Source organism: Doryrhamphus excisus, linkage group LG6, assembly GCF_037039965.1.
Source record: "Doryrhamphus excisus strain RoL-2023G ecotype Guam linkage group LG6, RoL_Dexc_Guam_v1.1, whole genome shotgun sequence".
In the NCBI taxonomy this organism is placed as follows: Eukaryota; Metazoa; Chordata; class Actinopteri; order Syngnathiformes; family Syngnathidae; genus Doryrhamphus; species Doryrhamphus excisus.
In genome coordinates, this window is record NC_136362.1 from 24,288,614 (window position 1) to 24,314,457 (window position 25,844).

At 46.5% G+C, this 25,844-nt stretch overlaps 15 non-coding genes across 15 annotated transcripts; 6 read left to right on the forward strand and 9 right to left on the reverse strand.

Annotated features, from left to right (window-relative positions):
* On the reverse strand, nucleotides 1-73 carry trnak-cuu (transfer RNA lysine (anticodon CUU)). The gene has a single exon. It is a non-coding gene; the product is annotated as a tRNA-Lys (tRNA).
* Nucleotides 74-970: 897 nt separating this feature from the next.
* On the reverse strand, nucleotides 971-1,044 carry trnat-agu (transfer RNA threonine (anticodon AGU)). The gene has a single exon. It is a non-coding gene; the product is annotated as a tRNA-Thr (tRNA).
* Nucleotides 1,045-1,482: 438 nt separating this feature from the next.
* On the reverse strand, nucleotides 1,483-1,564 carry trnas-cga (transfer RNA serine (anticodon CGA)). Its single transcript has one exon. It is a non-coding gene; the product is annotated as a tRNA-Ser (tRNA).
* Nucleotides 1,565-2,466: 902 nt separating this feature from the next.
* Nucleotides 2,467-2,540, reverse strand: trnan-guu (transfer RNA asparagine (anticodon GUU)). Its single transcript has one exon. It is a non-coding gene; the product is annotated as a tRNA-Asn (tRNA).
* Nucleotides 2,541-3,035: 495 nt separating this feature from the next.
* trnak-uuu (transfer RNA lysine (anticodon UUU)) lies at nucleotides 3,036-3,108 on the forward strand. The gene has a single exon. It is a non-coding gene; the product is annotated as a tRNA-Lys (tRNA).
* A 2,382-nt stretch (nucleotides 3,109-5,490) lies between these two features.
* On the forward strand, nucleotides 5,491-5,572 carry trnas-gcu (transfer RNA serine (anticodon GCU)). Its single transcript has one exon. It is a non-coding gene; the product is annotated as a tRNA-Ser (tRNA).
* Nucleotides 5,573-5,893: 321 nt separating this feature from the next.
* On the reverse strand, nucleotides 5,894-5,966 carry trnat-cgu (transfer RNA threonine (anticodon CGU)). Its single transcript has one exon. It is a non-coding gene; the product is annotated as a tRNA-Thr (tRNA).
* Nucleotides 5,967-7,825: 1,859 nt separating this feature from the next.
* trnav-uac (transfer RNA valine (anticodon UAC)) lies at nucleotides 7,826-7,898 on the reverse strand. The gene has a single exon. It is a non-coding gene; the product is annotated as a tRNA-Val (tRNA).
* A 627-nt stretch (nucleotides 7,899-8,525) lies between these two features.
* trnav-cac (transfer RNA valine (anticodon CAC)) lies at nucleotides 8,526-8,598 on the reverse strand. The gene has a single exon. It is a non-coding gene; the product is annotated as a tRNA-Val (tRNA).
* Nucleotides 8,599-9,585: 987 nt separating this feature from the next.
* Nucleotides 9,586-9,657, forward strand: trnaq-cug (transfer RNA glutamine (anticodon CUG)). The gene has a single exon. It is a non-coding gene; the product is annotated as a tRNA-Gln (tRNA).
* Nucleotides 9,658-13,144: 3,487 nt separating this feature from the next.
* Nucleotides 13,145-13,216, forward strand: trnaq-cug (transfer RNA glutamine (anticodon CUG)). Its single transcript has one exon. It is a non-coding gene; the product is annotated as a tRNA-Gln (tRNA).
* Nucleotides 13,217-15,432: 2,216 nt separating this feature from the next.
* Nucleotides 15,433-15,504, reverse strand: trnac-gca (transfer RNA cysteine (anticodon GCA)). The gene has a single exon. It is a non-coding gene; the product is annotated as a tRNA-Cys (tRNA).
* Nucleotides 15,505-18,219: 2,715 nt separating this feature from the next.
* trnav-cac (transfer RNA valine (anticodon CAC)) lies at nucleotides 18,220-18,292 on the forward strand. Its single transcript has one exon. It is a non-coding gene; the product is annotated as a tRNA-Val (tRNA).
* A 1,833-nt stretch (nucleotides 18,293-20,125) lies between these two features.
* trnay-gua (transfer RNA tyrosine (anticodon GUA)) lies at nucleotides 20,126-20,212 on the forward strand. Its single transcript is given in 2 exon segments — nucleotides 20,126-20,162; nucleotides 20,177-20,212. It is a non-coding gene; the product is annotated as a tRNA-Tyr (tRNA).
* Nucleotides 20,213-25,580: 5,368 nt separating this feature from the next.
* On the reverse strand, nucleotides 25,581-25,652 carry trnam-cau (transfer RNA methionine (anticodon CAU)). Its single transcript has one exon. It is a non-coding gene; the product is annotated as a tRNA-Met (tRNA).
* Nucleotides 25,653-25,844: the final 192 nt, after the last annotated feature.

Sequence of the window (25,844 nt, forward strand, 5' to 3'; positions counted from 1 at the left end):
CACCCAATGTGGGGCTCGAACCCACGACCCTGAGATTAAGAGTCTCATGCTCTCCCGACTGAGCTAACCGGGCCTTTTTCAGCCAAGACATCACTTTTTAATTCTTTTTTTAATTGATGTGGACTTCTTGATGTTTGATCAATTCTACAGCCAACCTAGTTTCTCAGGGAAAAAAGGAGCGAGAAGTTCAGTCATAGCTGAGAACTTTGGAAGTGTAGTCATCTTAACCCTCCCGTTATGTTCATTTGTCAGGAACAGCCATGATGTTCCCGGGTCAGTTTGCATGCCTATTTATCTGAAAGATGTCCAAGCATTGTTAGTTATTCACTACTAACTCGATTACTAACTTTTCTATCAATGTTTAGTGCAATGGTGTAACTTACCTCTCACAGGTAATGGTTTAATTAATTTTTATTGATTAATTAATTTAATTAATCAGAGGATTAATTAATTTAATTAATCAGAGGCATCATGATTAACATCATTAATCAGTCTGCATCAAAACATTATCTGAAATCCTGTAGCAGGTTTCTGGCATTGATTCCTAATTCAGTTGCCATCCCTGGTAGATGGTAATGGTAATGGTAATCATGCCCGCGTGGCAGGCAAGTCTCTTTGCTTGTCTGATGTCTGTGTCGCATCCTGATTGGCTGGCAGCAAATGTCAACAACACGCGCGCGGCCCCCGCTTGGAAAGTGAGAGTTCTACCACCGAACCACCAATGCCACGTGGGGGCACACTGTAAGAGAAAAAAATCAACCGTCAAGTGGATGAGCCTCTGCAAAGTGGCGCTGAATGGCAACACATCACAATGTCATACTCTTTGGATTCAAGCACCTTCTGGCGTAATGGGATCCACAACAATCACGTCAGCTGTGGATGCAACGTCAATTCGTTCTTGAAGGGCAAGTGACAAAAAGAAGTACATGGTTCAGAAATCAGCTGCCAAAGTTTCACTGACCAAGCACCCAGGCACTGCTGGGATTTGAACCCAGGATCTCCTGTTTACTAGACAGGCACTTTGACCAGCTTAGCCACAGTGCCAGCAGTGCTCTCTGCCGCTATCCCGGTTAGCTCAGTTGGTCAGCGTGTGGTGCTAATAATGCCAAGGTCACGGGTTCAACCCCCCGTACTGGCCACTCTTCTTTATCTGCTCCAGGAACAACAAAACGGCGACAACCCACTGCCCCCCATATCCAACATCACACCACCCACCTGTGAAACACCCTCGACAAGGCTGCTGAAAGATCGGGGAGAGGTACAGAAAACAGCATGTCAAAGCAGAGTGGCAACAAACCTCTCGGCCACCGAGACTGCAAGAAGCAGATCAATGGGGACAGTCGACCCCATTATCCTCTACCCAAAATCCAGACCACCAGTGTAGAGAATGCCGACCACGAAAGGACAACACCCCGGCCCTCATAACCAACAGTACTCCACCACAAGGTAAACAGCATGGCGGCAACAAATGCCCAACCAAAGCATCACAGACTGGATTTGAACCTGAGCGGGGAAACCCCATTGGATTTCGAGTCCAACACCTTCACCTCTCAGCCACCGTGACTGATGTCAAGGATCAGCTGGCAACATGTGCATGGGAGGAAGACACATGGTTTGTGTGAGGGGCTACACAAGTCTTTCCACTTCGAGTTAAAAGCCAGGCACCTCACATCGTTTCCATAAAGTACCAAGAGATTGTCCTGTTGCCCTTGTATTTTGTGGGCAAAAAGGAGGCATTTGCAAGTGGACCTGAGACCCTATCACTGGTCACCTGAACAGGGACTTGAATCCCGGACACTCAGATCAAAAGTCTAATGTTCAGGTGACTGGCTCAAACTTTGTCTTGTCTGACCACTCTTTTGTCCAGAAGATATTTGGCTGATGTGGTTTGTTTTCTTAAACCTGCAAATGTCCAAATACACAAGGGTATTGTCTTTGTAGGGAGCATTGCAGTACATGTGACATGTATACTACATATGACATCAGAAATGATGGGTATTTATTCAACAGAACAAGAACAACATTTCTTTTAAATAACAGCATAGGAGCTGCTGAAACACAGAGAAGGCACTGCTGGGATTTGAACCCAGGATCTCCTGTTTACTAGACATGTCTGTCAAAAAATCACAACAGTGTACAGTGTCTTCTCTTAAGGGCCCGTGCTTACCAGTTGATGGGGTTTGACTTGATTCCTTTAAACATAAAATCATTCCGTCATCTCTTAATCTATAATCCTGGCTGGCGCTTTTGCAAAAGCTAATATTTTCAAGCAGAGCTTCTGTGTTTCACCAGACCTGTGCAGAAACAAAAAGAAACAATCTGTGACTTGATCAACCTAACTTCTGGTCAAATGTGTTAGACCATGGAAGTTGGAATGTGCTTTTGAAAAGTCATTGACACACAGTTTGCCAATTGGGAACCACACAAGTGCTGTGCAAGAGGGGAGCGCAAACACGAATGAGAGAACGTCCCTGGGTGGGCTCGAACCACCAGCCTCCCGGTTAACAGCCAAGCGCGCTGACCGATTGCGCCACAGAGACTCACACCCACCCTACTTCTGTTCAGTTGAAGCCATACTGACGCATGCTATGCTTCCAGCATGCCCTTTGTTTTGGATGTGACTCGCACCTTCTGGCGTAACAATCGAGGCATTGCAAACCAGGACACCAGCTTTACTCTTTGATGAACGCAAAGTATTTTTGGGTACAATCCAGGGGTCTTGTGCTCTCACGGAAATGGCTCTGTCCTTTTTCAACATGAGTTGAGACGAAATGTATTAAAATGGACAGACTGCATTGGTCACTCAATCAGAATTTCTCAGTTTGCCAATTTCAGACTGCGTGACAAAGAATCAAGTCAAACTCCATCGACAGGATGGACAGGGGACAACAAAGCAGGGAAGATAAGGGATAGGGAGGAGAGGGGAAAGATGTGACCGCCTTTGTTGAGAGCCAGAGAAGAAGCTCTCATCTCTGCAAGGTCAAGTACAGTATGCAAGAAGATTTTACCTTGTGAGTTGTCCTCAGTCAACAAAGGCCTGGATAGCTCAGTTGGTAGAGCATCAGACTTTTAATCTGAGGGTCCAGGGTTCAAGTCCCTGTTCAGGCGGTGAAGGTAGGCCCCTTCCCTAAAATGTTAAACCTACTTCCTTTATCCTCCTTCTGTGGTCAAGTACAGTATGCCAGAAGATTTCTGCTCCTTCATCCTCAACACCGAGAAGTCCAAGGAGATGACCGTGCACACAAGGATTAACTTGTTTAAGTAAACCTTTTCGACCTAGCACCTTTGCGATCTTCCAGGACTGTGGGTAAACACCATTCTCAATAATCGGCTCCTGAATCAACTTTGCTGCCGCCCTCAGTAACCTCCCAACCAAATTATAAATCCCACATGGCTCATCGCTTTTAATGGAATGCAACAGTTTTACTACCTCATCTACACTTACCCTCTTAAATTGAAAACTAGGCAGTTTATCCTACATGGTCTTGTTCTTTATAATAGAATCTGACAGTCTACCATCAACATCTATCATCTGATCTCTAATCAAATTTACTTTATTGATAAGAAATTGAGAAATTTGCACAATTGTCAATCTGCCCCCACTTTGGACACATCGTCGTGATTCATTGTTTGGCAACTGCTTTGTGACTTCGCCTGTCCCCTTAAAAGCACCTTCCTTCAGGTTTCCATAGTGTCGTGGTTGTCACGTTTGCCGAACACGCAAAAGGTCCCTAGTTAATTTCACAGCCGACCAAGTTAGGAATTGTGGTCATACAAGAAGGGGGTTGTTTTTTGTATTTGGAATACAATGTTTTCTGCATTTTGAACAATTTTCCACAGGAAAGACATATTTCAGATGTATCAACAAAAGAGTTGAACCGCCCAATGTGGGGCTCGAACCCAGGACCCTCAGAGTAAGAGTCTCATGCGCTACCGACTGAGCAAAACGGGCCTTTTTCTGCTGTAGATATAATTTTTTGTTTTTCTTTTTTATCGATGTGGCCACCTTGATGTTTGATCAATTCCACAGACAACCTTGTTTCTCAGGGAACAGAAGGAACGAGACTTTCAGTCATCAGTAGTTCTACAAACTCCGACTCAGGCCACATTTTTGTACCCGACATTTCCAATTTATGATCACTCGCTCCCAAGGAAATGTTGGAACTTGGGAAAGCATGAAGAATGGCAAGAAGTAGGATTAAGAATCCGGCTTCTTGCCAAAAGCCTACCCTATGGTAGAAGATAAGATATGCCTTTATTCGTCCCTCAGTGGGGAAATTTGCAAGGTCCCGCAAGTTCCGCAACAGCAGGGGGAGTACCTCCGTATGTTTACAGACCATGGACTCCTCCTAAATTTAGATACATAGCCTTATCCATGCCAAAACCACACAACAACCTTGACCAAATCCTGACTGACATAACTGACTTGGTACATAATCACCGTCTCAACGGAACTGAATTAGCCCAACTGTTGACATTGACCACAGGCTCCAAGTATGGTGCTTTTTGTACGGCCATTTAGCCAATTTGGCCAAAGGGGAATTCAGAACACCCTCGTGGCCCATTACCATTTTTATGGTACCTGGCGACTTCAACCCGTGAACTCCACTGTACCGCTTATCCTCTACAACGGACTGTATTCCCCACCCTTTACCAGCATGGGGACATTCCAACCCAAGATGAGAACACACTGGACCAGGTACACAGCAACATAGTACGTGGCACAGACACAGCTTCACCCTACCCCCACTTTTAGCCCAGACTGAAAAAGCAGAAAAACCCTTTTGCAGCTGAAATTGCTCAGTTGGGAGCGCGTTGGATTGAATCTCTAAAGATCTCTGGTTCAATCCCAGTTTTCAGCACAATTGCTGTTTACATCGTGAGTTGGCAAATAGTTTGTTAAGGGGTGACTTTGTTCTCTTGATTTCATCAACGTCGATCATGACAACACAGCCAATTACATATTAAGACCAGACAAGTGCAGTTGGGAGGTGACATACAGAATCCTGATGCATATCATGTTACAATCAGACACAAACAGGATGTAGGACCCGACCTTGAGTTCGCGCAAATGTTCACAGCATTAGGTCTGCAAAGTGTTCAGCTGATGCACATTTACTGGAGAGGAAAATGGGCTTTTGTCACGGTAGCCATGCTACCAAGATTGTCTGTCCACTTGAAGTGTGGTGATGTAAAAATACACTAGTTTTGACCACACCTGTATTTTTAGTAAACATTATTAGCATGCAATGAATCAAAGTATAAGCTACGATGTCGGAGATCAAGAACGCTTTTGTTGGGGAAAAAGAGCCAGAACATATCATTTCGACAATACAGGTATCAAACCCGCTATTTCTTGCATGTAGAGCAAGAACTCTAGCCTTTGAGTTAAATCCCCCGCTGCACAAGAAGGCTGCCACAATTTCTGCAACACCAAAACACTAATTAAGATGTGTCATTTTAAGTCCACAAGACCATCCTCACGAAGGAGATGAGGTGACCGAGAGGTTAAGGTGATGGACTGCTAATCCATTGTGTTCTGCACGCATGGGTTCGAATCCCATCCTCATCGGACTATATTAAGTTTTACACACACCAGTTTTCACACCACCTGTGTTTTTAGGAAACATCATTAGAATGCAATTAATCCAAGTATCCTGTACGATGTGGGAGATTGAGAATGCTTTTTTGGCAAGAAAAAGGCATAATATACCATTTGGAGAATGCAGGCATCGATTCCACTTCATCTCACATGCGAAGTGAGCGCTCTAGCATTTGTGGTCAGACAAGAATGGGATTTGTTTTTGTGTACTTCGAATGAAATGTTTTCCGCATGTTGCAGAATTTTCCACAGGAAATAAATTTTCAAGATGTATCACCAAAAGTGCTGAACTGCCCAATGTGGGGCTCGTACCAACGACCCTGAGATTACGAGTCTCATGCTCTCCCGACTGAGCTAACCGGGCCTTTTTCGGCCAAGATATCACTTTTTAATTTTTTTTTAATTGATGTGGACTTCTTGATTTTTGATCAATTCCACAGCCAACCGAGTTTCTCAGGGAAACCAGGGGAATTACCTCAAATGGTAAAGTGCTTGCTTAGCATGCGAGAAGTAGCAGAGTTGATACCCGCATTCTCCAAGGAATCCTTTGTATTTTGTAAAAGAGATGTTGGGATCGGAAATGAGTCCAGGATCTATCCCTCAGCGTGAGACAAATACCCCAAACCTAATCCTGGCCACGTTCTCTAGATTAGTCTCTTATCATGAAATAGTGAAGAAACCCAGTACGTGATTTATTGTTCTCAAGTAGCGCATCAAGGTGACCCCAACCATTCCACCGAGGCTGAAGACAATTGCTTATTTTTAGCCTTATGCATTATTTTAGCTGTTTGAAGATGAACTATATCAGCAAGTTGAAGTATTTGTGATTTTACAAATAGGATTTGTCTTGGTCCTTGGTCGAACGGTTAGGGTCCTCTTTAAGCGCTATCTGCGAACTGCTGTCATCCTGAAACGACTGATGACAGAAAAACGAATAAAACACGTCCATAAATGATAGACTTGAGTTTCTGGTAAGTACTACACAACAAGATAAGGTGCTCAACTGGAGAAGGCAATTAGGACTGGGTTTAGGGTTAGACCTAAGGCTTTTTTTTGGCATAGAAATCGGGACTTGGGATCAGATTAGTGTTTGGTACTTGGGAACAATAAATCACGGACTGGGTTTCTTCACTATTACATTACAAGAGACTCGTCTAGAGAACATGGCCAGGTGGACTCAACGTGTGCCCTTGAGGTCACTGGTTTGTCTTGTAACCTCATCTCCGGCCTTTTGAAGAATGAAGCCAGCCAACAAACCTTTTCAAACTGTTTGCCAAGTCGCAACATAAACAGGGATTGTGCTGAAACCCAGGCTTGAATCAGGGACCTTCAGAACGTCAGTCTAACACTCTCCCAAGTGAGTGTTTCAGCTTCTAAGGTGGGGTTCTGCTTTTTCAGTCGTGGCTAAAAGTGGGGGCAGTGTGAAGCTGTGTCTGTGCCATGTATGTTGCTGTGTACCTGGTCCAGTGTGTTCTCATCTTGGGTTGGAATGTCCCCATGCTGGTAACGGGTGGGGAATACAGTCCGTTAATGAGGATACAGAAAAGGTACAGAAAATGGATGGATTTCATTGGTCGACGTCCCCAGATATATTGTATAGTGGACAGTATCACCCCCTGGGGTACAATTCCCAGACAGGGAGTTTTTGTTTTGTATGTCACAGTGAACCTTGAGTTGAACCTTGAGTAGGGTTAAGATTCGGGTAGAGCAAACCCTTCTCACGAGAATAAGACCTCTCTCAATTTTCGTTTCCAAGTGCTCAGCTGTGTTGTACAATCTGACAGTCCTTTGCTGCCAAATCATTCCAGTCGTGGATAATGGACCTGACCAGGAAAATGCCAGCTGTGACATTTCAACCAGTGATACAACTAATTTAACTAATTTAAATTCAGCACACAGCATAGGAGGGTAAAAGATAGCCTAGCAAAGAGGGGCACGTTTGTTCAATTCCAGCAGTCCTCTTCTGGTGTTGGTGATTCATCACTTTTATTGATACATCTGGAAGATATCTTTCCTGTTGAAAATTGCTCAACATGCAGAAAACATTGCATTACAAATACACAAAAACAAGTCATCTGACCAAAGGCCTGGAGGCTCAGTTTGTAGGGCATCAGACTTTTAATCTGAGGGTCAAGAGTTCAAGTCCCTTCAAAGATCAAGTACATGTCCTTGTTCCTATTTGTCACCTTGATTTTTTTTGTAGAAGGAGGACTTGAAAGGCCATGTTTCCACCCAGTTTCGAACTGGGGACCTTTTGCATGTAAGGCAAACATGATAACCACTACACTATGGAAACCTGAAGGATGGGGCTTTTAAGGGGACTGAGCTCAATTTTATTTCACATATTAAAAATGTTACAAAAACAGGATTTTATTTTTCATTTAAAGAATATAGCCAGAGTCCGCCCGTTCCTCTCTCGGGCAAATAGAGAGATGCTGATGCATGCTTTTATTTCCAGTCGTATTGACTATTGCAATGCCCTGCTTTCTGGTCTTCCTAAAAGAAACATCACAAGTCTGCAACTTTTACAGAACAACTTTTGCTGCACGTGTGCTGACGAGGAACAGAAGGCAGGCGCATATTACACCGCTTAATGGTTTTTAAATGTCTTAGGGGTTGTGGGCCTTCTTATTTTTACTAATGGTATATATCTCTCTTTCTTATCTCTCCAAGGTTTTTAAATTCTTAGGGCTTGTGGGCCTTATCTTTCTGAATTTCTTTTACGTTATGAACCATCGCGGTTCCTCAGGTCCTCCAACACCGGCCTGTTATGTATTCCCAGCCCATCAGTCATCCGGGAAATATGGATTGTGTGTCCAAATTGGGGATGGATGCTTGTGTACACACCTTCAGACATCAAACACATATCCTTGTTCCGGTTTGTCACCTTGAGTTTTTTGTAAAAGCAGGACTTGAAAGGCCATGTTTCCACCCAGTTTTGAACTGGGGACCTTTTGCGTGTGAGGCAAACGTGATAACCACTACACTATGGAAACCAGAGGGAAGGGTCTTTTAAGGGGACTGGCAAAGTCACAAAGCAGTTGCCAAACAATGAAACACGACGATGTGTCCAAAGTGGGCCAGATTGACAATTGTCCAAATTGACAAAGATTTCTCCTTTGTAGGGAAAATTGTTCCCGAAATAATGGGCTTTTCTTCAACAAAACAAGACAATTGCGGCTTGAAAGGTGTTTGATCAATTCCACAGCTGACCTAGTTTCTCATGGAACAGAAGGAGTCAGACCTGGAGGGTTGCAGTCTCTAATGAGGCGTGGGTTCAAATCCCACTTCTGACAGTGCGGGGCCACAAGTCTTTCTAGTTCCAGGTAAAAGCCCGGCTCCTCATGTATTTTCCATAAAGTACCAAGGTGTTGTCCTGTTGTCCTTGTATTTTGAGGGCAAAATGAGGCGTTTGCAAGTGGACCTCAGACCTTGTCACCTGAACAGGGACTTGAATCCCGGACACTCAGATCAAAAGTTTCATGTTCGGGACCAAATGGTCCTTTGAGCCGAATATCTTCCCAGATATTCCTATGGACCTGCAAGATCCAGAGGAGGCAGGGATGTTCTGTGCCTCCATTGTCGAGGCGGCTGTGGCCCTAAGGTGGATGCCATTGGTGAGGGATGCCGTCAAGCTGAAGGAGTTCTATTGGGCCTTGGGACTTCAGCTGACAGGAACCGACAGGCCAAGCGGTCCGCGGCTTTGGCATTCGCTGAGGCAATAACTCTGACATGGGAGGAGTTTGGAGAAGCCATGGAGAAGGACTTCCGGACGGCTTCGAAGAGATTCTGGACCACCATCCGGCATCTCAGGAAAGGAAAGCAGTACACAGTGAAGACGCCGTCAAACGCTTGGCTGACCCCACAAGACCCCTGGATTGTACCCGAAAATACTTAGCGCTCATCAAAGAGTAAAGTTGTTGTCCTGGTTTGCAAAGCCTCCATTGTTACGCCAGAAGGTGCCAGTCACATCCAAAACAAAGGGTTCCATGGTGTAATGGTTAGCACTCTGGACTCTGAATCCAGTGGTCCAAGTTCAAGTCTTGGTGGAACCTACTTGCCCTGCAGCAATTGAGTGTTTGGACTGAGTCTTCCTGTAAGAGTATGATGACTTATTGACTTACTCTACAAATCAGTGGTAACCGTGGATCAGGATGAGGTCCCCAAACGACGCCAATGTCTGTGACAGCTGATGTTAAGGATCAGCTGATCAGAAGATACTTGGTTTGTGTGCGGGGCCACAAGCCTTTCCAGTTCCAGTTAAAAGCCAGGCTCCTCATGTAGTTTCCATAGAGTACCAAGGGATTGTCCTGTTGCCCTCGTATTTTGAGGGCAAAAAGGAGGCGTTTGCAAGTGGACCTCAGACCTGGTCACCTGAACAGGGACTTGAATCCCGGACACTCAGATCAAACGTTTCATGTTCAGGTGACCGGCTCAACCTTTGTCTTGTCTGACCACGAACTCTTTTTGTCCAGAAGATATTTGGATTGTCCATGTGGGTAGTTTAAGACCTCAGTCCATCTTGGGGGCGGACATTTCGGGGCCTCTTCATCTCTGCAAGGCCTCGGTGGAATGGTTGGGGTCACCTTGATGCGCTACTTGGGAACAATAAATCACGTACTGGGCTTCTTCACTATTCCATGATAAGAGACTAATCTAGAGAATGCGGCCAGGATTAAGTTTGGGGTATTTGTCTGACGCTGAGGGATAGATCCTGGACTCATTTCCGATCCCACAACTCTTTTACAAAATACAAAGGATTCCTTGGAGAATGCGGGTATCGACTCTGCTACTTCTCGCATGCTAAGCAAGCACTTTACCATATGAGGTAATTCCCCTGGTTTGGGGTATTTGTCGGATGTTAAGGGGTAGATCCAATCCCAACATCTCTTCGCCAAAAGGCAAAGAACTCCTTGGAGACTGTGGGCATTGATCCCACAACAAGACAAGACAAGGTGCTAGAGGGGAGAATGCAGTTAGGACTGGGTTTAGGTTAGGACTGGGTTTAGGGTGATACCTATGGCTGTAGTTGGCCTAGATATCGGAATTGGGGCCCGGATTAGTATTCGCTACTTGGGAATATTTCATCAAAAAAATCAAAGGAGTTTATGGAGAATGCAGGCATTGATCCCGCTACCTCTCACATGCTAAGCGAGCGCTCTACCATTTGAGCTAATTCCCCTGCTGATGCAGCGTTGGCAGAGAAGGTCCAGTCTCATAACTATTTTGGTTCCTTTGCTGGAGTACGTCAAAGCGACACAGTCTCTGCCTTTCAGAGTGCATCCATGATGCAGTCCCTGGTTGTCTCGTGACTGGGACTTGGCGCTCTCACCACTGCGGCCGTTGTTCGACTCCCGGTCAGGGAAGTGACATTCGGTTAGGTTTTGACTGGAGATATGATTTGTTTTGGTCGAATGGTTAGGGTCATCTTTCAGATTGTGCAGATGAGTATAATAAACTAAAACAATATAATGAATAATCACCTTCAAGATGTATCAATAAAAGGGCTGAATCGCCCAATGTGGGGCTCAAACAAACGACCCTGAGATTAAAAGTCTCATTCGCTACCGGCTGAGCTAATCGGGCCTTTTTCTGCTCTAGATATCATTTTTTGTTTTGCTTTTTATTGATGTTGCCTTCCTGATGTTTGATCAATTTTACAGCTGACCGAGTTTCTCAGGGAACAGAAGGAGCAAGACGTTCAGTCATCGCTGAGAACTTTGGAAGTGGAGTCACCTTAAGTCAGGTCTGCTTTGGTGAACTTCAGAGGCATCATGACCAGTCTGCATCAAAGCATTGTCTGACATCCTAGGCTGGTTTCTGGCATTAAGATTAAGATTAAGATATGCCTTTATTCGTCCCTCAGTGGGGAAATTTGTATTCTTCATTCTTCATTCATTGTATTGATTCTTCATTCAGTTGCCATCCCTGATAGATGGTTAAGAATTTCTACAGACGACCTCATTTGTGAGGGAACTGTTCACAACTTGATTGCTGCAGGGCAAGTCGGTTCCGTTAGAATTTGGATTTTCAAAAGGAACAAAGACAATAAATCTACAACCTCGTCAAAGGACATGTAAACAGTGCAGCCATAGCAGACGATGCTTTCTATCATTTATTGATGTTTTATTTGGATTTCTGTCGTCAGTCGCTTCAGGATGACAGCAGTTCACAGATAGCGACCCCAACCATTCCACCGAGATAAAAAAAACCTATCTCCAGTCAAAACCTGACATTTTAATGTCAATTCCGTGACTGGGAATCGTATCCGGTCCTCGGCGATGAGAGCACCAAGTCCCAGCCACTAGACCTCCAGAGACTGCATCATTGTTGCACTCAAAAAGGCAGAGACTGTGTCGTTTTGACGTACTCCAGCAAAGGAACCAAAATAGTTGTGAGACTGGACCTTCTCTGCCAACGCTGCATCAGCAGGGGAATTAGCTCAAATGGTAGAGCGCTCGCTTAGCATGTGAGAGGTAGCGGGATCAACGCCCGCATTCTCCAAAAACTCTTTTGTTTTTGTGTCATTAAATGTTCCCAAGTAGCAAACACTCATCCAGGCCCCAATCCCGATACCTACGCCAAATACAGCCATAGGTATCACCCTAAACTCAGTCCTAACCTAAACCCAGTCTTAACTGCATTCTGCCCTCTAGCACCTAGCGTCTTGTCTTGTTGTGGGATCAATGCCCGCAATCTTCAAGGAGTTCTTTGCCTTTTGTAGAAGAGATGTTGGGATTGGATCTATCCCTTAACATCCGACTAATTACCCCAAACTAGGGGAATTACCTCAAATGGTAAAGTGCTTGCTTAGCATGCGAGAAGTGGCAGAATCGATACTCACATTCTCCAAGGAATCCTTTGTATTTTGTAAAAAAGATGTGGGATTGGAAATCGTGAAAAGAAGTGCCAAGACCGTTTTCAGGACCAACTGATGACCTCTGAATTCAATCAGAAACGTCACACCTCTCCACCTGAGACTCTTCACCTGAGACTCTCCACCACAAGACTTGATTATCTAATCCAAATTCTGTCAATAGTGGTATTCTCAGCCACAACCGCAATGAGACGCCGTTGAACTCTCGGCCGTACTCACTAGCCTCAAAGCGACAAGACCTTCGATAGCTCAGTTGGAAGAGCGGAGGACTGTAGTGGTTCAAGCTGGCATCCTTAGGTTGCAGGACCAAGTCCGGCTCAAAGGAAATGCCCTTTGCTTATGTTATGTCTGCCAGGAAAGAATGGCAATGCCGTCTTGTCTGAAGGACTTCCGCTTCCCTGTCGATGGAGTTGGACTTGAGTCTTTGTGACGCAGTCTGAAATTGGCAAACGGAGAAATTCTGATTGAGTGATCAATGCAGTTTGTCTATTTGAATACATTTCATCTCAACTCCTTTTGGAAAAGGACAGCCATTTCCGTGAGAGCACAAGACCCCTGGATTGTACCCCAAAATACTTTGTGCTTATCAAAGAGTAAAGTTGGTGTCCTGGTTTGCAAAGCCTCCATTGTTATGCCAAAAGGTCCCAGTCACATCCAAAGCAATGGGTTCCATGGTGTAATGGTTAGCACTCTGGACTCTGAATCCAGTGATCCAAGTTCAAGTCTTGGTGGAACCTACTTGCCCTGCAGCAATGGAGTGTTTGGACAGTGTCTTCCTTTAACAGTAAGCGTATGATGACTTATTCACTTATTCTACAAATCAGTGGTAACCGTGGATCAGGATGAGGTCCCTAAACTACACCAATGTCTGTGACAGCTGATGTCAAGGATCAGCTGATCAGAAGATACTTGGTTTGTGTGCGGGGCCACAAGTCTTTCCAGTTCCAGTTAAAAGCCATGCTCCTCATGTAGTTTCCATAGAGTACCAAGGGATTGTCCTGTTGCCCTCGTATATTGAGGGCAAAAAGGAGGCGTTTGCAAGTGGACCTCAGACCTGGTCACCTGAACAGGGACTTGAATCCCGGACACTCACATCAAAAGTTTCATGTTCGGGTGACCGGCTCAACCTTTGTCGTGTCTGACCATGAACTCTTTTTGTCCAGAAGATATTTGGCTTGTCCATGTGGGTAGTTTAAGACCTCAGTCCATCTTGGAGGTGGACATTTCGGGACCAGGGCCTCTTCATCTGCAAAGACAAGTAGAGTATGCCAGAAGATTTCTCTGCCAATGCTGCAGTAGCAGGGGAATTAGCTCAAATGGTAGAGTGCTCGCTTTGCATGTGAGAGGTAGTGGGATCAATGCTTGCTTTCTCCAAAACCTCTTTTGTTTTTTGTGATTAAATGTTCCCAAGTACCAAACACTAATCCGGGCTCCAATCCCAATATCTAGGCCAAATACAGCCATAGGTATCACCCTAAACCCAGTCCTCACTGCATTCTCCTGTCTAGCACCGTGTATTGTCTTGTTTGGGATCAATGCCCACAGTCTCCAAGGAGTTATTCACCTTTTGTAGAAGAGATGTTGGGATTGGATCTACCCCTTAGCATCCGACAAATACCCCAAACCAGGGGAATTAGTGCTTGCTTACCATGCGAGATGCAGCAGAATCAATACCAGCATTCCCAAAGGAATCCTTTGTATTTTGTCAAAGAAATGTGGGATCGGAAATGAGTCCAGGATCTATCCATCAGCGTCAGACAAATACCCCAAACCTAATCCTGGCCGCGTTCTCTAGACCAGTCTCTTGTCATGTAATAGTGAAGAAACCGAGTCCGTGAGTTATTGTTCCCAAACAGCGCTTCAAGATGACCCCAACCATTCCAACGAGGCCAAAGACAAATCCTCTCTCCAGTAAAAACCTATCCAAATGTCAACTCCCTGACCGGGAATCGAAATGGGGCCGCAGCAGTGAGAGCACCGAATTCTAGCCACTAGACCACCAGTTATTTTGTAAAAGAGGGAATAGAAAGCCCATGTTTCCACGCAGTTTTAAACAGTGGGCCTTATGCGTGTGAGGCAAACAGGATAACCACTAATCTATGGAAACCCGGAGTGGAGGAGGGGGGGTTATAAGAGTACTGGCAAAACTCAGAAAGCAGTGGCCAAACAATGAAACATGATGATGTGTCCAAAGTGGGGGCAGATTGACAATTGTCCAAACGGACCAAGATCTCTCCTATGTAGGGAGAATTGTAGTTCACATAAGATGTTCCAGAAATAATGGGCTTTTTTTCAACAAAATGTTTTTGAATCAGAAGTCTTGTCGTGTTGAAGAAATTCCCATCCTTTCTAATGTCATGTGTAGTACACATGTGACATGTACTACAATGCTCCCTACAAAGGCAAAACCCTTGTGATTTTGGACATTTGGGCTAACAAAACAGACCACATTAGCAGGACAAAAGAGGTTGTCTTGACATTTCAATGAAATTGTCTATGCGTTGGGGAAGAGATCCGACCCCCACTGGAGGAGTTCAAGGTACCTTGGCATCTTGTTCTTGGCATCTAACATGACAGTTTACCAGTTGATCTACGTTGGATGCTCCACTGGTCCGCCACAGTGATGTGGGAGCTGAACCCAAAGGCAGAGCTCTGGTCCGATGGTCCTGAGCTTTGAGTCAGCACGGAAAGGATATGATCGTGGGTAAAAGCAGCTGAAATGACTTTGTTTTGCTTTGTTTTGTGGTGCGGCTGCACTTTCTGTTAGACATGGGGGGGGGGCTGTGTCACCCGCGAGGAAATTGGACAAAAGCCACTGCAGAAATTTCATGTCAGTATGAAGAATGTAGAAAGGAGCCATGCAAAAAGGGAAAAAATCTCGAGTTATATTACACCGAAGTTGTTGCTATTATGAGCCATACATTCATGTACTCTTAAAACAAACGAGTGCATCAGGGGGCATCCGGATTTGAACCGGAGACCTCTTGATCTGCAGTCAAATGCTCTACCACTGAGCTATACCCCCTCAAACACACCAAACATAGTTACATGACAGTTCTGCATATGCACTAAACCAGCACACATCCTCATGGTGAATGGGAGAATTGAACCAACAAAGGTTGACTTCTTGATGGGTCATCGAGGTCCAAAAGGTGTACTTAAACAAGTTATTCCTTGTGCGCTAGTTTCAGCCTCACATTGGGCGGTTCAGCACTTTTGGTGCCACACAAAGCAGGGTACCTGCACTGTTTACGTGTCCGTTGACCAGGTTGCAGATGGATTGTCTTTGTCCTTTTGAAAATCTACATTTTAACGCCCCATTATTGAAAGACGTAACGACCATCAGGAGGAGTGAGGTTTTTTGTGAAGACCTTTAGAACTTCAGTCCAATGCTCTCCCAAGTGGCCTATTTTAGCTGCGATGGTGGGTTCTGCTTTTTCAGTCGGGGCCTAAAGTGGGGGAAGGGTGAAGCTGTATCTGTGCCATGTACTGCCGTCTTCACCGACATGGCCTCGGTACTGTGGACGACGAGTTCGCCTACAGGTGAGAGGTTGACCATCTGGCGATGGAGGTCGACCACCTACCTCCAGCCAAATGTCAATTTCCTGACCGGGAATCGAACCCAGGCCGCAGCGGTGAAAACACCGAATCTTATCCACTAGACCACCAGGGACTGCTTTAGGTCTGCACTCAGAAAGGCAGAGACTGTGTCGCTTTGACGTAGTCCAGCAAAGGAACCAAAATAGTCATAAGACTGGACCTTCTCTGCCAACGCTGCAACAGCAGGGGAATTAGCTCAAATGGTAGAGCGCTCGCTTCGCATGTGAGAGGAAGCGGGATAAATGCCCGCGTTCTCCAAAATCTCTTTTGTTTTTTGTGATTAAATGTTCCCAAGTACCAAACACTAACCCGGGCCCCAATCCCGATATCTAGGCCAAATACAGCCATAGGTATCACCTTGTCTTGTCTTGTTGTGGGATCAATGCCCGTAGTCTTCTAGGAGTTCTTTGCCTTTTGTAAAAGAGATGTTAGGATCGGAAATGAGTCCAGGATCAATCCACGTGGTAGACCCGGGTCCGATTCCCGGCCAATGCAACAGAGCTGTTTTCATACCTTTCATCGTGAAAAGAAGTGCCAAGACCGTTTTCAGGACCAACTGATGACCTATGAATTTGATCAGAAACGTCACACCTCTCCACCTGAGACTCTACACCTGAGACTCTCCACCACAAGACTTGATTATCTAATCCAAATTCAGTCAATAGTGGCATTCTCAGCCACAACCGCAATGAGACGCCGTAAAGAGTAAAGTTGTTGTCCTGGTTTGCAAAGCCTCCATTGTTACCCCAGAAGGTGCCAGTCACATCCAAAACAAAGGGTTCCATGGTGTAATGGTTAGCACTCTGGACTCTGAATCCAGTTTAGGGTGATACCTATGGCTGTATTTGGCCTAGATATCGGGATTGGGCCCCGGATTAGTATTCGCTACTTGGGAACATTTAATGTCAAAAAAACAAAAGAGCTTTTGGAAAACACAGGCATTGATCCCGCTGCTTCTCACATGCTAAGCAAGCATTCTACCATTTGAGCTAATTCTGCTGCTGATGCAGTGTTGGCAGAGAGGGTCCAGTCTCAGAACTATTTTCCTTTGCTGGAGTACGTCAAAGTGACACAGTCTCTGCCTTTCAGAGTGCAGCCATGATGCAGTCCCTGGTTGTCTCGTGGCTGGGACTTGGTGCTTTCACCACCGCGGCTGTTGTTCGATTCCCGGTCAGGGAACTGACATTTGGTTAGGTTTTGACTAGAGATAGGATTTGCCTTGGTCCTCGGTCGAACGGTTCGGGTCATCTTTAAGCGCTGTCTGTGAACTGCTGTCACTGCACATAAAAACAATTCCAAGTCCGCCAATTGAATCCCGGTCTACCTGGTCAACCGCGTAATCTTCCATGTGACAGCCGGAGATACTGGCCACTATACTAACAAGGACTGCTACTGAGTCGATGTAGTATCGATTGGCCAAAGCAGAATTCAGAACAGGCTTGTGGCCCATGACCGTTTTTATGGTAGCTGGAGACTTCAATCAGTGAAATCCTTCCCATTTTCTGTAGCTCGTATCCTCATCAACGGACTGTATTCCCCACCCGTTACCGGCACGGGGACATTCCAACCCAAGATGAGAACACACTGGACCAGCTACACAGCAACATACGTGGCACAGACACAGCTTCACCCTGCCCCCACTTTTACCCACGACTGAAGAAGCTGAAATACTCACTTAGGAGAACGTTAGACGGAAGTTCTAAAGGTCCCTGGTTCAAGCCCGGTTTTCAGAACAATCCCTGTTTATGTTGTGACTTGGCAAATAGTTTGAAAAGGCTTATTGGCTGGCTGAAAGGACCTTAACTTCATTCTTCAAAAGGCCATCCAGCCATCCAGACAAGATTAGTGGAGGTTACAAGCCTATTTACAAACCATTGACTCCAAGGGCACAAGTTGAGTCCACCGAGATATCAAAGTGACCCAGAGGGTGGCTAAGGTGTTTCTTTCAAGCCGCAATTATGATGTCTTGTTTTGTTGAAGAAAAGCCCATTATTTCTGGAACAATTTTCCCTACAAAGGAGAAATCTTTGTCCATTTGGACAATTGTCAATCTGCCCCCACTTTGGACACATTGTCGTGTTTCATTGTTTGGCAACTGCTTTGTGACTTCACCAGTCCCCTTAAAAGGCCCTTCCTTCAGGTTTCCATAGTGTAGTGGTTATCACGTTTGCCTCACACGCAAAAGGTCCCCAGTTCGAAACTGGGTGGAAACATGGCCTTTCAAGACATCCTTTTACAAAATGGATGATTTTTGATGTCTGAAGGTGTGTACACGAGCATCCATCCCCAGTTTGGACACACAATTTATATTTCCCGGATGACTGATGGGCTGGGAACACATAACAGGTCGGAGTTGGAGGACCTGATGGACCGCGAGGGTTCATAACATAAAAGAAATTCAGAAAAATAAGAAGGCCCACAACCCCTAAGACATTTAAAAACCATTAGGAGAACCTTCAAATGGATCCTGAAACATACAGGGAGCCAATGCAGTGATTTTAAAGTTGTAAAAGTTGTAGACTTCTTTTAGGAAGACCAGAAAGCAGGGCATTGCAATAGTCAATACGACTGGATACAACACGCAAAAGGTCCCCAGTTCGAAACTGGGTGGAAACAAGGCCTTTGAAGTCCTTCATTCATTCATTCATTTTCTACCGCTTTTCCTCACGAGGGTCGCGAGGTGCTGGAGCCTATCCCAGCAGTCTTCGGGCAAGAGGCGGGGTACTGCCCTGGACTGGTCGCCAGGCAATCACAGGGCACATATAGACAAACAACCATTCACACTCACATTCATACCTATGGACAATTTGGAGTCACCTAGCATGTTTTTGGAATGTGTGAGGAAACCGGAGTACCCGGAGAAAACCCACACATGCACGGGGAGAACATGCAAACTCCACACAGAGATGGCCGAGGGTGGGAATTGAACTCTGGTCTCCTAGCTGTGAGGTCTGCGCGCTAACCATTAGACCTCAGTGCCGCCCCTTTGAAGTCCTTCTTTTACAAAAAAAATCAAGGTGACAAATAGGAACAAGGACATGTGCTTGATCTCTGAAGGGACTTGAACACGAAGTGAGCCCCCAGGCCTTTGGTCAAAAGACTTGTTTTTATGTATTTGGAATGAAATGTTTTCTGCATGTTGAACACTTTTCAACAGGAAAGATATCTTTCAGATGTATCAATAAAACTGCTGAATCGCCAAACATGGGGCTCGAACCCACGACCATGAGATTAAGAGTCTCATGCTCCACCGACTGAGCTAATCGGGCCTTTTGCTGCTCTAGATATTAGTTTTTATTGATGTGGCCATCGTGATGTTTGATCAATTCCACAGCTGACCTAGTTTCTCATGGAACAGAAGGAGCCAGACGTGAAGGGTCAGGATGGCCGAGCGGTCGAAGGCGCTGCATTCAGGGTGCAGTTTCTAATGAGGCGTGGGTTCAAATCCCACTTCTGACAGTGCGGGGACACAAGGCTTTCTAGTTCCATTTAAAAGCCTGGCTCCTCATGTATTTTCCATAAAGTACCAAGGTGTTGTCCTGTTGTCCTTGTATTCTGAGGGCAAAATGAGGCGTTTGCAAGTGGACCTCAGACCTTGTCACCTGAACAGGGACTTGAATCCCGGACACTCAGATCAAAAGTTTCATGTTCGGGACCAAATGGTCCTTTGAGCCGAATATCTTCCCAGTGACCTGCAAGATCCAGAAGGAGGCAGGGATGTTCTGTGCCTCCATTGTCGAGGCGGCTGTGGCTGTGGCCCTGCCATTGGTGAGGGATGCCGTCAAGCTGAAGGGGTTCTATTGGGCCTTTTTGGCTCATGGGCCTTCAGCTGACAGAAACCGACAGGCCAAGCGGTCCGCGGCTTTGGCATTCGCTGAGGCAATAACTCTGACATGGGAGGAGTTTGGAGAAGCCATGGAGAAGGACTTCCGGACGGCTTCGAAGAGATTCTGGACCACCATCCAGCATCTCAGGAAAGGAAAGCAGTCCACAGTGAAGATGCCGTCAAACGCTTGGCTGTACTCATTTGCCCCAAAACAACAAGACCTTCGATAGCTCAGTTGGATGAGCGGAGGACTGTAGAGGTTCAAGCTGGCATCCTTAGGTCGCTGGTTCAAGTCCGGCTCGAAGGACAAGCTGTTTCTTATGTTATGTCTGCCAGGAAAGAATGGCAATACCGTCTTGTCTGAAGGACTTCCGCTTCCCTGTCAATGGAGTTGGACTTAAGTCACTGTCACGCAGTCTGAAATTGGCAAACGGAGTAATTCTGATTGAGTGTCTATTTGAATACGTTTCATCTCAACTCCTGTTGGAAAAGGACAGCCATTTCCGTGAGAGCACAAGACCCCTGGATTGTACCCCAAATACTAAGCGCTCATCAAAGAGTAAAGTTGTTGTCCTGGTTTGCAAAGCCTCCATTGTTACGCCAGTAGGTGCCAGTCACATCCAAAACAAAGGGTTCCATGCTGTAATGGTTAGCACTCTGGACTCTGAATCCAGTGATCCAAGTTCAAGTCTTGGTGGAACCTACTTGCCCTGCAGCAATTGAGTGTTTGGACTGAGTCTTCCTGTAAGAGTATGATGACTTATTGACTTACTCTACAAATCAGTGGTAACCGTGGATCAGGATGAGGTCCCCAAACGACGCCTGTCTGTGACAGCTGATGTTAAGGATCAGCTGATCAGAAGATACTTGGTTTGTGTGCGGGGCCACAAGCCTTTCCAGTTACAGTTAAAAGCCAGGCTCCTCATGTATTTTCCATAAAGCACCAAGGTGTTGTCCTGTTGTCCTTGTATTTTGAGGGCAAAATGAGGCATTTGCAAGTGGACCTCAGACCTTGTCACCTGAACAGCGACTTGAATCCCGGACACTCAGATCAAAAGTTTCATGTTCGGTACCAAATGGTCCTTTGAGCCGAATATCTTCCCAGTGACCTGCAAGATCCAGAAGGAGGCAGGGATGTTCTGTGCCTCCATTGTCGAGGCGGCTGTGGCCCTAAGGTGGATCCCATTGGTGGCACGCTACTATGTGCTATCTGGTCCTTGTACAACAAGACCTTCGATAGCTCATTTGGAAGAGCGGAGGACTGTAGAGGTTCAAGCTGGCATCCTTAGGTCGCTGGTTCAAGTCTGGCTCGAAAGACAAGCTGTTTCTTATGTTATGTCTGCCAGGAAAGAATACGCCAGAAGGTGCCAGTCACATCCAAAACAAAGGGTTCCATGGTGTAATGGTTAGCACTCTGGACTCTGAATCCAGTTTAGGGTGATACCTATGGCTGTATTTGGCCGAGACATAGGGATTGGGGCCCGGATTAGTATTCGCTACTTGGGAACATTTCATCAGTAAAACAAAGGAGTTTATGGAGAATGCGGGCATTGATACCGCTACCGCTCACATGCTAAGCGAGCGCTCTACCATTTGAGCTAATTCCCCTGCTGATGCAGCGTTGGCAGAGAAGGTCCAGTCTCATAACTATTTTGGTTGCTTTGCTCAACATTAGGTGAGCAGTGACTCTCTGTGAAAACAGAGTTTGTGCACCAAGCATTGCTTATATAAATGCACAAACCTCCATCTTTGGTTGTCTGCCCTAAGGATGGAGCGTCCTGCTAACTCGATAGCATTGTTCGGGATACTGCTGTTAAGCCAAGTCTCTGTGAAAATCATGACGTTTGAGTACATAATCCGTTTGTTTTTGGTGATACAGAGTCGTAGTTCGTCCATTTTGTTGATCAGAGATCGGACATTAGCAAGGAAAATGCTGGGTAAAGGCAGCCTCCGGTGTCCTGGAGATCTCCGGGATGAGTCGGAGATCGGCGATAAAACGGTCCGAGTTGGAGGACTTTATGTCTAGGAGCTCCTGTCTGCTATAGGATGTTAAAGCAGCACTGTACTGGATGAAAAAAACAGCGAGGAGCAGATAAAACACAGCGGATTTGCAAAATCTGGAGAGACGCTTAGCCTCGCGTTGTTGACGCGCCACCATCTTGGTCTTCAATAGTCTACATGTACTTTGCGGATCTGGAAAAGGCATTCGACCGTGTCCCTCGTGGCGTACTTTGGGGGGATTGGTGGCGCGCTACTACGTGCTATCTGGTCCTTGTACAAACGGGGCAGGAGTCTGGTTGGCATTGTCAGTAGTAAGTCGAGCCTGTTTCCGGTAAACGTTGGCCTCCGCCAAGGCTGCCCTTTGTCGCCGATTCTGTTCACAATTTTCATGGACAGAATTTCTAGGCGCAGCCAAGGTGTTGAGGGAATCTGTTTCAGGGGCCTTAGAATCTCATCTCTGCTATTTGCAGATGATGTGGTTCTTATGGCCTCTACGGGCTGTCACCTTCAGCGCTTACTGGGACGGTTTGCATCTGAGTGTGAAGCGTCTGGGATGAGACTCAGTACCTCCAAATCAGAGGCCATGGTTCTCAGTCGTTAAAGGGTGGAGTGCTCCCTCCGGGTTGGGAATGAGGTCCTACCCCAGGTGGAGGAGTTTAGGTATCTCGGGGTCTTGTTCACGAGTGAGGGAAAGTCGGAGCGTGAGGTCGACAGACGGATCGGCGCAGCCTCTACAGTAATGCGGTCGCTGTAACGGACCGTCGTGGTTAAAAAGCTCTCAATTTACCGGTCGATCTATGTTCCCACCCTCACCTATGGTCATGAGCTTTGGGTCATGACAGAAGGAATGACATCTCGGATACAGGCGGCTGAAATTAGTTTCCTCCGTAGGGTAGCTGGACTCACCCTAAGAGATAGGGTGAGGAGCTCAGTCATCCGGGAGGGCTCAGAGTAGAGCCGCTTCTCCTTCACATCGAGAGGAGTCAGTTGAGGTGGCTCAGGCATCTAGTCCGGATGCCTCCCGGACGCCTCCCTGGTGAGGTGTTCCGGGCATACCCAGCTGGGAAGAGGCCCCGGGGCAGACCGAGGACACGCTGGAGGGATTATGTCTCACAGCTGGCCTGGGAACACCTTGGTGTCCTCCCGGTGGAGCTGGAGGAGGTGGCCGGTCACCGGGAAATCTGGGCTTCCCTACTAAGACTGCTGCCCCCCGCGACCTGGACCTGGATAAGCGGAGGAAAATGGATGGATGGATGGACTTGTATACTAAAATGAGATGGAGATAATTGCAATATTTGTCAGAATAGTTCTGGAACAAATGGTGGAAGGAGTATCTGACCAACATTGCTCTGAGACAAAGATGGCATACGCCAAGAAGAAACATGCAAGTTGGAGATGTGGTGATCGTCAAAGAGGAGGAGGTTCCCCGAAACAAACGGAAACTGGCTGGGATTCTTCAAGTCCATAAGAGTGACAATGGACTAGTGAGGACAGTTGCGGTGTTTCACGAGGCTTCAATGTCCCGCAATGGCGTGTGAATGCACTCAAGAGCAATAAATGCATCGAGAACAGCAGTCAAGGAAGCGTGAACTCTTTACTGGACCAGGTCAGCTAAGTAACAAAGACAATACATCTGCAAGCTCTTCAAAGGACACGTAAAGAGCACAGCCATAGCAGAGGATGGTTTCGATCCATCGTGCCTGGGTTATGGGCCCAGCACGCTACCGCTGCGCCACTCTGCTGCCGACATCTGTACAAGTACCCTGCTTTGTGCGGCTCCTTTTGAGTGTCCTCTGTTGTCAGTGAACCTCACAAGGTCAAAGTTTTTTTTTTTCCTGATCAGGGCACCGTTTTAGGTTGGGTGGATGAGTGATCGAAGGCGCCAGATTAAGGTCCCTTACGCTCAGGAGGCTCTGGTTGAAATCCCACAGCTGGCATTTTCCTGGTCAGCTCCATTATCCACGCCTGGAAGGATTTGGCAGCAAAAGACTGTCAGATTGTACAAGACACCTGAACACCGTGAGAAGAAGATTAAGAGAGGTTTTGTTCTAATGAGAAGGGTTTGTTTAACCGGACTGGTTGTTGCAACCGCAACCCGACTCAAGGTTCAACGTGACATTGTGACATACAAAAGAGAAACTCCCCATCGGGGAATGGAACCCTGGTCTTCCACGTGACAGGCGGAGATACTGTCCACTATACTAACGAGGACTGCTGCTGAATTGATGTGGTGTCGATTGGCCAAAGGGGAATTCAGAACAGGCTTGTGGCCCATGATCGTTTTCATGGTAGCTGGAGACTTTAACCACTGAAATCCATCCCGCTTATCCTCATCAACGGACTGTATTCCCCACCCGTTACCAGCATGGGGACATTCCAACCCAAGATGGGAACACACTGGACCAGGGACACAGCAACATAGTAGGTGGCACAGACACAGCTTCACATTGCCCCCACTTTTAGACCCGACATGATGACCATTAGTATGTTAGCATTTAAGCTAATTTACTCATGTCTCAAGGCAAATAGACACATGGCATGATGTGGGGACACTATGGGACTGCCTTAACGCTTTTGAACCTTGAGGCTGTTTTGCTAGTTTTTTTTTTTTTACCCCGGACACAGTCTCTTTGAGAGGAGGCTGCGGTCCATCAGGACCAAAACCTCACGCTACAAGAACAGTTTCTTCCTGTCTGCTGTCAGCCTCATCAACAAGGCCCGGAACCCCCCCTGACACTGTTCACACCCCACCTCTGCCTCACCCTGCCACTTTGACACTCTATATGCGTTAAATTAACGCTCAGTTTGGACTCTTAGGAAAAACAATGAGACTGCACTGCCGGAATAACAAACAAAAAACAGACTGCGTACATATATTTATACTGCATTCTGTATATTTTGTATTTTCATTTTTTAATAGATGTGTCTGCACCTACTGCACGGAATATGGCCCATTCGGACTCAATATCCCGGTCCTCCCCCGGCTGGAACTGCTGGATGTTGAGGGACTGTCTTGGCTGGCACGTCTCTTCAACATTGCGTGGAAGTCGGGAACAGTATCTTTGGATTGGCAGACCGGGGTGGTGGTCCCCCTTTTCAAGAAGGGTGACCGGAGGGTGTGTTCCAACTATAGGGGGATCACACTCCTCAGCCTCCCTGGGAAAGTCTATTCCAGGGTGCTGGAGAGAAGGGTACGACCGTTGGTCGAACCTCTGTTACAAGAGGTCCAATGCGGTTTTCGTCCTGGTCATGGAACACTGGACCAGCTCTACACCCTCACGAGGGTGCTGGAGGGTGCATGGGAGTTTGCCCAACCAGTCTACATGTACTTTGCGGATCTGGAAAAAGGCATTCGACCGTGTCCCTTGTGGTGAACTTTGGGGGGATTGGTGGCGCGCTACTACGTGCTATCTGGTCCTTGTACAAACGGGGCAGGGGTCTGGTTCGCATTGTCAGTAGTAAGTTGAGCCTGTTTCCGGTAAACGTTGGCCTCCGCTAAGGATGCCCTTTGTCACCGATTCTGTTGTCCAGCAATGGCGTGTGAATGCACTCAAGAGCAATAAATGCATCGAGAACATCAGTATAGGAAGCGTGAACTCTTTCTCTCAGGTTAGCTAAGTCACAAAGACAATACATCTGCAAGCTCTTCAAAGGACACGTAAAGAGCACAGCCATAGCAGAGGATGGTTTCGATCCATCGACCTCTGGGTTATGGGCCCAGCACGCTACCGCTGCGCCACTCTGCTGCCGACATCTGTACAAGTACCCTGCTTTTTGCGGCTGCTTTTGAGTGTCCTCTTTTGTCAGTGAACCCCACAAGGTCACAGTTGTTTTTTTCCTGATCAGGGCACCGTTTTAGGTTGGGTGGATGAGTGACCGAAGGCGCCAGATTAAGGTTCCTTACGCTCAGGAGGCTCTGGCTGAAATCCCACAGCTGG